General features: G+C 31.3%; 1 long non-coding RNA gene across 1 annotated transcript; it reads left to right on the forward strand.

Moving 5' to 3' along the window:
• The first annotated feature begins 3,713 nt into the window (after positions 1-3,713).
• Positions 3,714-6,763, forward strand: LOC116413420 (uncharacterized). Its single transcript, XR_004224097.2, has 3 exons — positions 3,714-4,137; positions 4,381-4,485; positions 4,724-6,763. It is a non-coding gene; the product is annotated as an uncharacterized LOC116413420 (long non-coding RNA).
• Positions 6,764-16,260: the final 9,497 nt, after the last annotated feature.

Raw genomic sequence — 16,260 nt, forward strand, 5'->3', positions numbered from 1 at the left:
GAACAGTTGCCATTATATTGAAATTAATGATACCATTCTTAAGATAAATCGTTCATAAAATTATGTTAAAAACTTGTATTTAATTCCACTATTTTTATTGTATAATGTTTTATTATTTTAAATACACGATTGGTCTACACGAGTAGAATAAATAAAACGATAAAATTAAGTACTACAACAAAGTATAATTATTCTAAATCATATAATAATCATATAGGTATTTGATAAAATCAAGAAGATACAAATAATAATAAATTTTCTTTTCAGATCGTATTACCTATGGAATAAATACACATAAGAGATGGCATAAAGTATTTTACTGCGGTATAAAAGCTCAAAGTACATCATAAGAAAATATCATACGTAACATAGGCATAAACAAGCCATAAATTCTTATAAAATAAAATAGGTACCTAGTTAAGAACATTGTTGGAAGTTAATAAAAATATAACTCTAAAACAAAATAGAAAATATTTAATTCTTGCGGACATCTCAAGAATTAAATTCCTTTAGTCAGTGTGATTGTAAGTTACTAGATGGCGTTTTATATTTTATTTATAATAATTTAATTCTTTAATAACAGTCAATATTTGTCATAATAGCAATAAACTTTAATTATTTTTAGTTTCTCTTGATAATATTTTAAATAAATTTTAAAAATATTCCACATTTAAATTTCAAAATTGTTCTAGCACCAAGCTTAGTGATTTACGTAATAATATAAACGTTTGATACATTTATAAATATTTCAGTTTCAGTCAGATTGATATTAAAATTTTAATATATATCAGAGCATATCTAAACTAACATAATATTAATAAAAAAGTATATATTTTGGAAATATAATATAGAATTCTATTAATAAGTATTTTGTCGTCATTATAATTGTTCGGGTGATGGTACTTAATATATACCGATATCGAGTTTTATATTAATATCAATGCTATCAACCCCTAGATTAATAATTTTGTAGATTTTTTTTTTTATAAAATTGACATCTGTCATATGACAAGAGAGCGGCGACATCCGGTCTCCGTAGAAAACGTTCAAGATTTACTTATTCATACAGTCATACTTATCCATCTTTTATTTACATAGGTGTCTATGAGAGTACTATTCTGTAAAAATACATTTTATATTCACATAATGCAATTACCAAAATAATAGAGAATCTAATTTCCGAGCGAAATATGGGTCACAATTCGGAACGTTATGGTTAGATTGATTTTTCGATTATTGCTTTAGCTTATTTTTAATCATAAAAGTGATACAATAACTTAGTTTTTTTAGAAGTTAATAATATGTAAATAACTATTATCCTTAAATTTTTTATTGGGTATTTTAAAATTTTCTCGCGCTAGTCAGGAAGGAGACAGGCAATTTTCAGTAGTATTCGATGTTTCTCCCTTTTATATTTAATAAAATAACAAAAAAACTATTTAAACATAATTTTTAAATAAGTATATGTTTCTGTCCCTAAAATTAATATATTGCACTAGAATTCATTAATTATAAGATAATAAATAATTAAACTCGAAGGACAAGGCAGAAACCATGGATACAGTTTTTTAAAGTTACTGGCATACATTAATTTCATAATATATATAAAGGATAATGCTGATTTTTCATAAATAATGTAGTGATTACTTGTTCGTACAGTACATGTAACGTTCTCACTTTGGGTGTACCTGCGCACGACGATAAAAGCAGGTTAGTTAGACCCATCGTGACGAATTCCACTATAAGAATTAACTACGATGGTTTCCAAGGGTAACCGAGTGGAGGTCGACCTGATAGGGTGTATTGCTAGCAATGGGTTCATTAGATCCCATTACTAACAGTCCCTTTCTCCCCAGTAGGCGATAATATCGCGCTCGTCCATTTCAGCACATTTGACAGTTTGAAGGGAATTCGTAGTCCACTTACCTATTATTTGTAAACTATTTGGGTAACAACTCGAAATTTGGTAAAATTTTTAGTAACAGTGATGTGCATACATGCATTTTTATTCTTTGCATGGAACTGTTAGAACTTAAATCTTAATATTGAATATATTTTTGTTACAGTGCCCATGCAAATGTAAATTATCTTGTATATAATATTTTGAAAACAACTGTTGAGTTTCTTGCAGGTTGTTCTCAGCAAATAACAACATCCCGAACCCAGTAGTACAATCACGAAAAACTGTCAATTTCAAATAATATAGGAATCCAATCCAATAAAGGACTAAGTCAGTGATTCTCAACCTTTTTTTTGTTGCGGCACATATTTAACGATTTCAAAATTTGGCGGCACACAAAGAAAAAGATAAAAATTATTTACTTACTACAACACACTGCATAAATAGTTTATGACAAAAATTTTAAACATTTGCAAAATTTGGCGGCACACAAAAGTGCCGCGGCACAGTGGTTAAGAATCACTGGACTAGGTATTTCATTCGGTAGTATTTTTTTAAGTTTGTTACCGCATAACTCTGTCATTTATAAACGGATTTGAAAAATACTTTTATATTTGAAAGGATATACTTTCAGATTGGTTTCATAGAAATTTTATTAAAATTGTTTCTGTAAGTATTTTAGTTTTTAAATCATAATAACTGGTTTTGCTACAACTGCTAAACATTCTATGGGATCAATTTGTTAGTATGTCCTTTCAGATGAAAAAAGAATCTTTTAAATCGATTTTTACTAACAGAGTTATAAGGAAACAAACAAAAAAAAATACTACTGAATTGAAAACCACCTTTTTGAAATCAGTTGAAAATAATGTTTAAGTAGGCGTCTCTTTATTTAAAACAAATAAATACTTAAGCATGTATAAATTAATGATATTTTATTTACTCAAAGTGTAACATACATATGCAGTATTATTATATATGTAATTATAATATAATTAAACAAATCGGTAGGATTTAATATGCGTTGTAGCATTAGTAAAACAGTTCCCATATATATATGTAGTTACATGAGCTAAACTGACCTTATGTATAGATGTGTTTATTGCATAAAATAGAAACCTGATAGTTATTTTACAGTGGTGTACCGGATCGCATAAATACATTTCTTTTTGAATATTTTTTTATATACTCAAAAATTGCGACAGTTAGAAATATCGCCCTATTTGCTCTGAATATTCGTATATAAATTCCTTTATAAATTGTAATTATTATTTGAGAATATTCAATTTAAAAACTTTGAAGATAGGGGGAAAATGGCATCTGCTTTTATGTTTTCTGTAATAAGTCGAATGAAAAATAAAGAAACCTAAAAATAAATTTTAGTACGGAAGTGCCGAACTATCGATTTGCGAATTATACTCATATTTGATTAAAGTTTCTACGCGAATTCCAAAAGAAGGAGATTTTTAATTCGTCTAAATTTTTTATATGTAGGTACTACTTATAGATAGGTACTTGACTAAAGTTTTAAAGCGAATTCCTAAAAAAGGATATTCATAACTCGTCTGATTTTTAGTAACTATGTATTACGCGATCACGTCGTTAATTATGAAGCGATTATCGCAATTCTTTTTGCAATCGATCGAATTTTCATTATTGGTTTTATTTCAATTTTATGAGGATTAAAGCTGCCGTTTATTTTGCATAGCAAAAAATTAGTTAAAAAATAAATTTAAGCAAGGTTCGCCGATATATATCATGATATATATCACGATATATATCAATTGATTTTTATCTTGATAAATATCAGTTGATTTTTTCCTGTCTTCTGAACTAAAAAATTTGGAGAATAATTTTAACACGTAGCGAAAAACTACAATTCAGAATAATTTAAATTGTTTCCCAAAATGGCAACCTCATTTAAAGTTAGGGAAATCCCCTTTAACTTACTAGTACGGCTAGCTTTTTATTGAAATTCAAAGCTTGTTTTAGCTTCATATCATATAGGGTTTATTTTACGAAGTAATAAAAATATGGGGGATTCCTTGGTGCTCCTAGCGTTAATAATTATCACTTTCTAGGGAATTGCCGCAAGCGTGACAATCGAAATATTTGACAAACGTTGACTCATTAATGTTTTTCACTTCTTTTAATTAAGACATAATATTTTAGTGCTTACGATTTCTTTCATATTCTCAACTTATTATTTACGTGAGACGTAAAGCCAACTAATTGGAGTTAGTGTAAACTAATAATATGTGTGAATGTTAATAATGAAAACACTGTTCTTGTTTATAATTACTTCTTTAAGTATTTTCCTACATGTTTCTAATATAATACAATTCGTTTCTTTATAACCACTTTTATAATTTTTTTTTTTTAATTATTATTAAAGCGACATTTAAATCTTTTATAGCAAATACAAAGTTCCATTTTTTAAAGACAATTCCATAAAGCTTACATCTATTTTTTTTTTACAGACACAAGACCATAGTTAAAATACATAAAGGTTAAGTCTGTTCTTTTTTACCTCAACATAAACTGCTTGTTATATCTACTTTCTGGCATTTTTTGTACCCTACATGGTAAGTGTTACTTTTAATTTTTCTTAAGCTTAGTCCTACCGACTACATTGTTGTAGACTGTGATTTGGTTTCCCAATAGTTTAATGAATAAAAATCTGTTTATGGGTTTTCTGGGTCAGTGAATGTGATAGTCCGTGGCAACCGTGATACATGTTTTTCCTGGTGTTGGGATCGTTGCTAGTGAGTTCTTGTTTACGAGTAAGTTAGTTCTTGACAATTTTTGAATATTTGTTTTCAGAGTTCGTGAAAGAAACAGCCATGCCAAAACCTGCGCATCCTGTATGGACCAATTTTAATGTTATTGTCAAGACTGGTAACAAGGACAAATGGGCTCAATGTAAGAAGTGCAAGAAAGAGCTTCAAGGTATCCCTGAGCGGCTTTGTTAACATATGAGTATTTGTCCAAGACCAGCGGCTTCTAGCTCAATTTCAAGTACAAGTTCATCAACAACAGTTTCTAGTACTCATGCTGCACAACAAACAACTTTAAGTAACGAATCAGTAGCAACAACTAAGCGCTCATTGTCCACTATCGACTTTTTAAAAAAATAAGTAACTGTTACATCAGAAACTCATGCGAAAGAAATTGATTTAGCGATTGCAAACCTTTTCTATGCCACGAATACGCCCTTTTTGCACGCCGACGATATTAAATTTAAAGAAATGATCACAGCGCTTCGTCCCGGCTACAAATCTTCTACGTCTCATCAAATAGGAAGACGGTCATCAAGAAGGAAGGACTTAGAAGATAGATATGATGACATTTTTCAAAAACGGTATTTATGTTTTTGGACGGTTGGTCTAATGTCCACAATGAGCCTATAGTTTGCTGTAGCCTCACGACACCTGAAGGGCAATCAATATTGGTTGGTACCATTGATACGTCAGGCCACCCTGATACTGTGGAATATTTGAAAGGAAGTTGCCACGAATGCTATCACTAACAGTAATAAAAATTTTAACGTTAATGTTAAGAGTTTCTTTACTGACAATGCCGCTAACGTTACGAAAATGAGACACGAGCTATGTAAAGATAACGAAGACATAATTCAATATGGTTGCTGTTGCTGGAAATATAATTAAGGTAGTAAAATATTTTCGGAATAAACATATACCTGTAAGCAGGTATGGTGCTGCTGGTGGTAAAAAGTTGGTGATGCTCATTACCGTCAGATAGAATACCACGAGAGATTGTATTCGGTCTTACCTTGACAATCGTGGAATACTGGTGCAAATATGCCAAAATAATAAGAATGAAATTGATAACGACATAAGTAAAATCGTACATGACACACAATTAACAAACAAAGCAATTCAACTGCTGTTACGTTTGGACCCAATTGCTAGAGCCTTAGATTGGACCCAAAGGGATGGAACAACAATATCCGTGGCAGTAGAAATGTGGCACCGGCTTGAAAAGGAATTTGAAAATGAAATACCAGAAGTTAAAAATTTATTCCAGCGCAGACATGATATGGCGTTTGGGCTCTGTTCATTACTTGGCCAATATATTGGACCACCGGTTTCTGGGTAAACAAGCCAACCAACGATCAAAGAGACAAAGCTTTTGGTGAAATGCAGCCCGATCATATGCCTACTGTAATGGCATTAATGACACAATCATGTTAATGTTTCCCAAATATTTGTTTGGGTCACAATTTGTTAAACAAACCTCATCACCATTGGAATGATGGAAGCTCCTAGATATGAACTCAAACGATCCGCGTTGGCTCAACTGGGATGGCGAAGAAGCGTTTCAGGCACTCTGTAAACAATTACTGTCAGCAGTAGCGTCAACGGCAGATCTTGAAAGAATTGTCTCTACCTTCGGCCTGGTTCAATTAATGTTTCGTAATCGATTAGAAACCCCAAAAAGCGCATAAATTGGTTCATATCTTCAAGACTTTTAACCAGTCTGCAAGGGGTGTCCATAGTTTAGCTGCAACTCCATCATACAATATGGACTGGATTTAGAATCCCAGTGTGAATGTCAATAGGGACATCATAGAAGAAACAGAAACAGAGGTCGATTGGGACTGGGAGCCAGATGATGATGTCCCACTCATAGATCCCGACGTTGAATGATTACTTTTATAATTACAAATTATTATTAAAATTTGTTGATTTATCTCGCAAAGAAATTAAGATTATTATTATAATAATAGGTACTTGTTTTTTTAATTGATCATTAAAAAAATGTTTCTCAAATAAACACTAAGTAATTCTTTTGTTAGTTGTTAAAAGTTTTTTTTAAATAATAAATGTAGTAATAATTTGATACTTATTTTATTTTACATATTCCTTTCACATTTTTAAGCGTGTAATTCCCTTACAGAATGAAATTCGCTTTTTTTTCTTAGCCGGGATATATATCTGATATATATAACAAACTTGGATTTTTTCGAACTCTGAATTTATGTAAATACACAATACGACACACTAGGTAGGACATAACTCGGAAACATGTCATTGTAGGGCATCTACGAAACATCCCACAATTAGGCTACACAATCTAGTAGGATATCTAAGAAATATCTTGTCGTTTGTTGGTGCGTTTACGGCTATAGTTGCTTCTTTTTGCGGAGTAATAATATTTGTTATGGAGGTGGTTATATAACACTAAGTATACGTATATGTAACACTAAATATATGAAATACCTTATTTATCTTCATTACTTTATTGTAGCGGATAAAATGTCATACCTATCTAAGTTGTAATAATTTCTTCCATAAACCACGTATACAATTGTGTTGTACCTAAGTACTTAGACCTGTCTACAAACTGAATAAAATATGGGTCATGTCACTCATGTCCCTAATCATTTCTCGAATCTCGCCGTGTTCTTACAATGAATGAGCATTCTTTTGTTCTGTGAATACTTATTAGTGGTATGAATTACGATAACAACTGGTACAAATTTAAAAATAAAATGTTATCAAATAATCCTATATTACGAGTATAGCTTGGTACTTTAATAGGTGTAATACTTGAAGACATAAATACAAAAGCTAATCGCAAGCTATGTAGATGTCGTTAAAATAAAAAGTTATAAATAGTCGCTAGTGATAAAAATAAAATAGCAACAGCATTGTTTCTTTCACGGGTTCGGCTTTAATTATCAATTAGTTTTATTTGAAAAAGTTATCACCAAATTGTTTTGTACAAAATTATAATTTACAGTTTTTATGCAATGTTATGTACTAAGTGTATATATACAGAGTATACCAAGCATACTTAATTTCTTATCGTGCCTACTCAATAATTTTCGGTAAAGTAATATAAAATAAGGTTTAGAAAAACTTAATAAGGTACTTTTAAATTAATTATGTTTTATAGTAGTGAATTTACTCCACATAAGCTCACTGTACAAATCTAAGACAAAGTCATGTCATACATCTTCGTCTCCATCAAGTATGGATGGATGAAAGGATCGGTAATGGATTATTTCATTTATCATTATAGATAAATAATCCTAATAATATTATAAATACAAGTTTGTAGGGATGGATGAATGGATATTTGTTACTATTTTACACAGAAATTACTGACTGGATTTGAATGAAATTTGATATACAGATAGGTTATGTCCTAAATTGGCACATAAGATACTTTATGTACACACGTAGGCAGTCACGGTACATAGCTAATATTTAATATTAGTATTATATTATTAAAACGATTAGTGCCGTTAATAAAGTCTCTACAAAGCGAATTAGGAACTAAAATTATCTACTATTATGAATTAGCAATCCTTTTCTTTTATCACTTTATTGATTAAAAATGGCGCTATTTGTCGGGGAAGAGTATATTTAACTTATTTAGTTATAAGGAAAAATTTGTGATACGTATCATCGTAATGATAAGAATTAATCAAAATATAACGCATTCCAAAGCACAGTAATAATCTATGGAAGCAACTGGGAGGTCGTGAGCTGTCTTCTTGCGTAGGTACTTTGGTAAGTACATGGGTAGTGTTTTTTTTTTTAATAAATGATAATGTAATGGTAGTCCTACCCGCGTTATCGGTATACACCGGCGAGGCACCAGTGAAGGATGATAGATGAGGATGAAGTAGGTCAGTTAGCCCATCGTGACGAATTCGACAAGAATTGTTCACGATGGTTTCCAGGGGGACCCACGTGGAGGTCGATCTAATAAGGCATATTGCTAGCAATGGGGCTGTCAAACTCCATTGCTAACAATCCCTTTCCCCCCACATGGATAGTGTTTAGGCGATGAACATAGATCAAAGATAGTAGTCGCGAATGTCACGATGGAGAATTTACTTTATTACGACGGAGCGAGTGCGTCTCTAGGTTTACCTGTGAATTTCAATTATAAAACAATAGTTTATTTAAACTTCCGATGCAAAATTATATAATTTAGGTAAGTATACATATGGCGGACATAACACCTAATTGCGTTCTCTACTAGTCAACCATGAGGCAGAAAAATAAATATGCGGTGCATTTATTACTAAAATATGTATAGATAAATATTGTTACTACATATTTCATATATATATATATATATATATATATGACCATTAATTAAAAATAGTACCGAAAATTTGCTATTAATTTTTATTACATTAGTGCTGCCTCTGCTGAACAATTTAGGAACTAAAATTACTGTAGTTCCGCCAATGTCATTTAATAGCAAATAGCGCAATTTTGCAGAAAGTCTTGAAGTTAAACAGTGACCTATTGTTGGTTTCAATGGCACTTAATTAAAAAATTATACAAAAGATATTGGTCTACAAATTTTAACTTTAGAAATAACCTTCATGTAGCATAGTCACTCTAATTTGTGCATGTGGGGCGGGAGATGGAGGGGGAATTATTATATTATAGTAATACGGATTACCAGTGTCATTGCTAGCAATATACCATGTCAGGCTATGTCAATATACCGTTGTTTGAATCAATTCAACCCATAAGCCCGCAGGAATTGTTTCGTGAGCATGCATTAAGGTTCTTGCCATTTCTACCACAGTTCGATTCCCTTTCAGTTGGATTTTGTTGTAGTGTATAGGGAATTGTTAACTGTTGTTTAATGCCTTTCTTTTTTAGAATAGCGCTAACGTTGTCGTTGTTGATTTCTCTTCCATTGTCACATAAGTTTTCTTATAACATGACCAGCTGCTTTCAGTTCAGCTATCAGAAGGGTAAGTTTTAGGTATACTTAAGACTTCTGGTGTAATAGATATACCCAACGACACTTTGTATAGTACGAAGTAGCGATGTTTAGAAATCGAATAAGGAAAAGGTCCACAAATATCCTTACAAATTAGTTCTCCTGGTTTTGGTGGCTTCTCTTTTTCTCTTTCTTCTAAAATAGAGGTTGATAGTTGATTTATATCAACAGTTGGTTTTAAGCACCTCATTTTTGAACGGTAAAGACCGCCTTGCACATCTCGAGTGCTAATCAGTTTTTTGCACTATTTATCTTCATAACGCATTCGAACGGAGTTGACTGGAAAATACTGTCTTTTATGATATCATGAGTAGCTAGGACAGAATAAAGGTTTTTGCTTATAGCAGGTACATACCATACATTCTTTAAAAGTTCAAGTCGTCCCTCTACCTCAGCTTCTGCACGGATTGTACCAATCCCTATGGCTTGGATACTATGCCCGTTAGCGCTAGTAACCGTGTGCGAACTTTTAAAGTAAATGAAGTCCTGAAAAAGATCTCATTTGTTGGTTACATGACTGGTTGGTCAACATACCAATCTGTAAATATTTTATAATGTACGATGTTACAGAGAATATTTTAGTGACAAGACAAAAATATTTATTTTTCTAATTAATTGAGCTGTAGGTCTATTGCCGTGTACGACCTCTTTCTATCATGTCTTCTATTTTGTTAATTATGATTTTTTCGTGGGCACATAACTGTTGTTATTAAAAGTGCGATCGGTCTTTGACATCAAGAGCCAGGTTGACTTAAAACCAAAATATTCGGAGGGGAGGGTATGTAGAATTTGATATATCAACAAAATTTCCGGCAAATCACTAGTTGTATGTAGTAGTTGTTGTAAGATGAACGTACCTAGTTTAAATATGTATAAAGGAACGCATCTTAATTGACAGATGACATTAGTTAACATGTATGTACTAGCGGATCTTCCGGTTGCTTTCTCACCTTTGTTCATTCTCTTTATGTTAATAAATATGTTTGCAATTAAATAAGTTTTATTTAAATATAACATGGCGCAGTCGTAGCGGTATTCGAAGTAGTAGTCATGGTTGAAGTTGCAATTATCGTATTCAAAGTGTAAACGATATTGTATCAAGTATTAAATATCGTAAAAAGTTTTTCAGCCAAGCAGACGCCATCATGGAAGGATCGGTTAAATTGCCTCCAAATTTCGACATAAGATCGCCTAATGCAGCCTCAGAGTGGAAGGTATGGATACAGGCATTCGAGGATTATTTAGTGAGCATTGGAAAAGATGACTCGCAGGACAAAGTAAAATTATCACTTTTGCGTAATATGATGGGAATCGAATCTGCAAGATTGCTACATATATTGCCGATTACGGAAACAGAATCGCAAGTCTATGCAAATGTTATAAGAGCTATTAATACTTTATGTAAGTCCAAAGCAAATCAAGTATTTGAAAGATATAAATTTAATAAGAAAACAATAAAGAAGGCGAAAGTCATTTTTCATAATTTTCTCACAGATTTAAAACAGCTGCTTGCTAATTGTTCGTATAAAAATGTAGAAGGACAAGAATCATTAGAGGACCAAATATTAAGAGATAAAATAGTGCAAGGCATATACGACAAGTCCTTACAGGAATCTCTACTAAGAATAGACAATTTAACACTTGAGAAGGCAACCAACTGATGTCGTACACGTGAAATTAGTCAAAAGCAGGCAAAAGAGATGAATCCAAATATAGAAATAGATATAGTGAAGAAAAGAAATAGTTTAAAACAGAAGGAAAAGGAAGTATATCAAGGAAATATTTTTGTATATAATGGGAAACAGAAAAATAAAGGAAGGCAGCATGCATATCAAGAAAATAAAACAAAATATATACAAAAATTTAATTGTAGGCGCTGTAAGAGAAACCATTCCGAGGGAGTGTCCAGCCTTTGGGCAGAGATGTCATAAATGTGGATTAAAGAATCACTTTGCAGTTAGTTGTAATGTGAAGAAAAAGGTACAAAATGTAGATTGTAATTCTGACAGTGACTCTAATTCTAAATTGTATTGTTGCAGTATAACGAGAAACAAAGTAAAAGGTAATAAAAAGACACACTGGACAGAGAACATTTTAATTGAGAACAGGTATGTAAACTGTAGATTAGATACCGGGGCAGATGTGAGTATAATGCCATTAAATATATATAAGTCACTAGGAAGTAATATTGAACTTAGGAAATGTAACCAAAGTTTAGAGGCCTTTCAAGGCTCCACAATTAAACCAGTGGGTATGGTAAATTTACACTGTAAATATAAAGCAATTGAATGTTATGAAGATTTCATGGTAGTTGACTGTAAATCAATGTTACTAGGATTACCAGGTTGTATTGCATTGAATTTAGTTAAAAGAATTAATACAGTAAATTTAAATTGTAATGATGAGAAATTTAAGTTTATACAAGAAAATATGGAAATTTTTGAAGGTCATGGAAATTTTCCTAAACCAGTGGATATTCCTACATTACCACATGAGCAAATTTGTCATTAATTGCACCTAAGATACCAAATAAATTATATAATCCTTTGAAGTGTGAATTGAATAGGTTAGTTAAGAGGAAAGCTATCACTAAAGTTGAAGAGATAAGTTCAGAAGCATGTATAAATAGGCTAGTTTTAGTAGAAAAACCTAATGGAAATATAAGATTGTGTTTAGATCCCAGTGAGTTAAATAAAAAAATAATTAGAAAACCCCAAGTATTATTAACTGTAGATGAGATAGCATGTAAAGTAAAAGGTAAAAAGTATTTTTCAGTTTTTGATTTATCGGAAGGATTTCATCATGTGACACTAACAGAAAGTGCATCATGGAAATGTTGTTTTGCGACACCTTTTGGAGTGTATAGATACTTAGTTTTACCGTATGGTTTTTCAAATTCACCTGATGTATTTCAAGATCAAATTCAAAATTACTTTAAAATATACCTAATGTAATAACATGGTTCGATGACTTACTAGTTATGGGAGAAACTGAGGAAGCTCATGATAAAACTGTTAGGGAAGTTATTAAACGTGCAAAACAAATAAAAGCTAAATTTAATAAAGACAAGTTGCAATATAAGTTAAAAGAAATTAAATATATAGGACAAATATTCAGTGAAAAGGGTATGGAAATGGACAAGGATAGAGTCAAATCTTTATTAAGTCTAGAAGCTCCTAGAAATATAGCTGAGTTAAGAAGAATTATAGGGTCATTCAATTATGTTAGAAGATATGTACCAGAAATGGCTGAGCTTATGGCTCCATTATGTCAATTATTGAAAAAAGATGTTTTATTTCAGTGGTTACCAATACATGATAAAAATTTTTAGAGCTAAAAGAAAGTTTCAGAGGCTCCAGCTTTGAGTGCTTTTGATTCTAAAAAGGAAATTATAATGCAGTGTGATGCATCTCAGAATGGAATAGGTAGTTGTTTGTTTCAAAAAGATAACAATAACTGTTTAAGATTAGTAGCTTGTGTATCCAGAACAATGAACAATTGTGAATTAAACTATAGTCAAACGGAAAAGGAATTATTAGCTATTTATTTTGGTACACAAAAATTCCATAAATATATATATGGTGCTAAAAATATTCAGGTACAAACAGATCACAAACCATTGATTTCAATTATTAAAAAGCCTATTACTAAAGTAGGATCTCCAAGGCTTAGACGTTTGTGTCTTAAATTATTAAATTATAGATTAAATCTTAATTATATACCAGGTAAAGACATTCATTTTGCAGACATGTTATATATATATATATGAAAATACAGAGAATACTATGAAATGTTAGACATGGTTCATTCAGTTTCATTGCATTTGCCTATGAGTAGTGAAAGAAAGTCTGAGTTCAGATCTGAGACTAGCAAAGATAAAGTGTTATCTGAAATTATAAAATATTATTATCAAGGATGGCCTGAAGAAAATAAATTGTTAAAAGAATGTAAACCATATTTTAAATTTAAAGAGGATATCTATGTAGAATCAGGTTTAGTGTTCTATACTAACAAAATTATTGTTCCTAAATCTTTACAATTATATGTATTAAATTTAGTTCATTCTGGTCACCCAGGCATAAGTAAAAGTATTAAAAAAGCTAGACAGCTATTTTATTGGCCGAAATTGTCTCAGGATATTCAAATCTTTATATCTAAATGTAGAACTTGTGAGAAATTTAAATCTGCAAATACTCATGAACCATTGTTAATGCATAAGATACCTAAATTAAGATTTTCAAAAGTAGGTTCTGATATTATGGAGTATGGAGGGAAATCCTACCTTGTTGTTGTGGATTATCTATCACATTGGTTGGAAATTATACCAATAATAAATAAAAGTTCAAAGTCTGTTATAAATGCTTTTCAGGAAGTATTTACAAGGTTTGGTTACCCTACTGAAATTATAGCAGATAACAATCCATTTAAATCTTATGAATGTATTCAGTATTATAAATCTAAAGATATTTGTATCACTACCAGTAGCCCTCACTATCCTAGAAGTAACGGCATGTCAGAAAAGGCAGTAAATATTGCTAAAAATCTATTAAAGAAAGCGAGGGAGGATAATGTAGATTATAGAGATTTTCTATTAAGTTATAACTGTACACCTTTATCTAGTTTAGAAGTATCACCATCTCAAATATTACAGAGTAGACAGTTGAGAACTTGTGTACCTATTACAGAAAGCATGTTAGAACCTAAAATAGAGAAAAATATTCATAAATTGTTAACTGTGAAACAATCTATAACTAAAAAAATTCATGATAGATTTATAAGGAAGGGTGAAACAAATTTTAAGGAAGGAGAAAATGTAACTTATAGGACAGGTCATGATAGTTATTGGAAAAAAGGAGTAGTTATTAAGAAGTCTAAAGAACCTAGATCATATTGGATCAGTAGGGGAGAAAATTGTAAGCCCTTTAGGCGCACTTCTCATCACATTAAGAGGTCAAACACAAAAACACATAGTTTTAAGAGAGATTTTTTTGATTATTCTTTAAATGACAAAGTTAGTAATAATGTGCCAAATATTGTATCTGAAAATAGTAACCAATCAAATATCCCTCATAAAGCATGTCACACTCGCAGTGGAAGAATTATAAAACCTAAAGATAGACTCAATTTATAATGTAATTTTGTAAAATGTTTTTTTATTTTGTAATTGATTGTAAAAGTTTTGTTTTAAAGTTGAAGGGGGAGGTGTAAGATGAACGTACCTAGTTTAAATATGTATAAAGGAACGCATCTTAATTGACAGATGACATTAGTTAACATGTATGTACTAGCGGATCTTCCGGTTGCTTTCTCACCTTTGTTCATTCTCTTGATGTTAATAAATATGTTTGCAATTAAATAAGTTTTATTTAAATATAACAGTTGTATTCAGTGCCGAATTCAATTTATGCCATATTCCCTTTAGCGATGAAATATGACTGGCCATGACTTGGTTCTTTCTGATATCCGAAAATTTTTTGACATAATTCGTACGATCTCTCTATTATACATCCTCCATAAAGTCCCACATATCCTTACAATTATCAAAGCGCATTAATTTCTGTAATGTGTCATCTAACATATTTGTTGTAAGTATATGACTATTACAGTACTGTCTATTCTATTATACTCTTTAGAAATTTTTCTTATACATTGCCTTCTCTTCTGGTGTAATCATACCTTGCAATACTGGCTTCAATCTCTTACCTTCTAGTATATTTAATGCCCTTGGCATGCCTTTTAATATCATCAAAAACTTAACTTTAACTTGTCTTTTAACAGAACTTGTCTTAAAGTTTTTAGAGTTTATGTTTCCAATTTGTAACTTCGACGCTTCTACAATTGACCATATATTGATAATGGAAACGTTTTGAATTGATTTTAGCTTCTATGACACTTATACGCTCTGCTACCACTTTAAGAAATCAAAGGGAACAGTAACTGTAACAGATTAAATATAGAATATTAGTATATATATTTGTAGTGAAAGTCATTTTTGTTTCAACAGAACATTAACAAGTTGCTAGGTAACGCACAGATAAAGAAGAGTACTATTATCGTGAGACAAAGATCTCTTCTTAACAGAAATAGCCGTGTTGAATTTCATGTGTATTCATCTAGTGAGCTAACTCTACCTGCTTTTTCATTCTTATTCATCATCCCTCACTGGTGCACTGCCAGCGTATCCCGTTAGCGCAGGCGGGGTTACCATTCTATTATTATTCATTAAAAAAAAATCCAAAATCTCTGTTAAGTCCTACTAACTTTTCCTTTAATACTATTTTTGTGTATTCTTTTTATTTTCCTCAGACTTTTAACCCCTAAGTAAAAAGAGTGATGTTATAAGCATGACATGTCTGTCACACACAGACGACTATCGTAGCTCCTAAACGAATGGACCGATTACATGGAAGTTTTTTGTTTGAAAGCTGACATGACTAAATGATTTCTAACTGCAATTTATGAATATTTAATCATTCATTTCGAGGTCATCAGCTCGGGGTGACTTAAAATTTTAATGTTATTTATTTGAGATTCCAGCGCCGTCTAATTTACTTGCCGGTAGTCAGTGTAGGTACGTC

Source organism: Galleria mellonella, unplaced genomic scaffold (assembly GCF_026898425.1).
Source record: "Galleria mellonella isolate WM207_F2 unplaced genomic scaffold, CSIRO_AGI_GalMel_v1 utg78, whole genome shotgun sequence".
Lineage (NCBI taxonomy): Eukaryota > Metazoa > Arthropoda > Insecta > Lepidoptera > Pyralidae > Galleria > Galleria mellonella.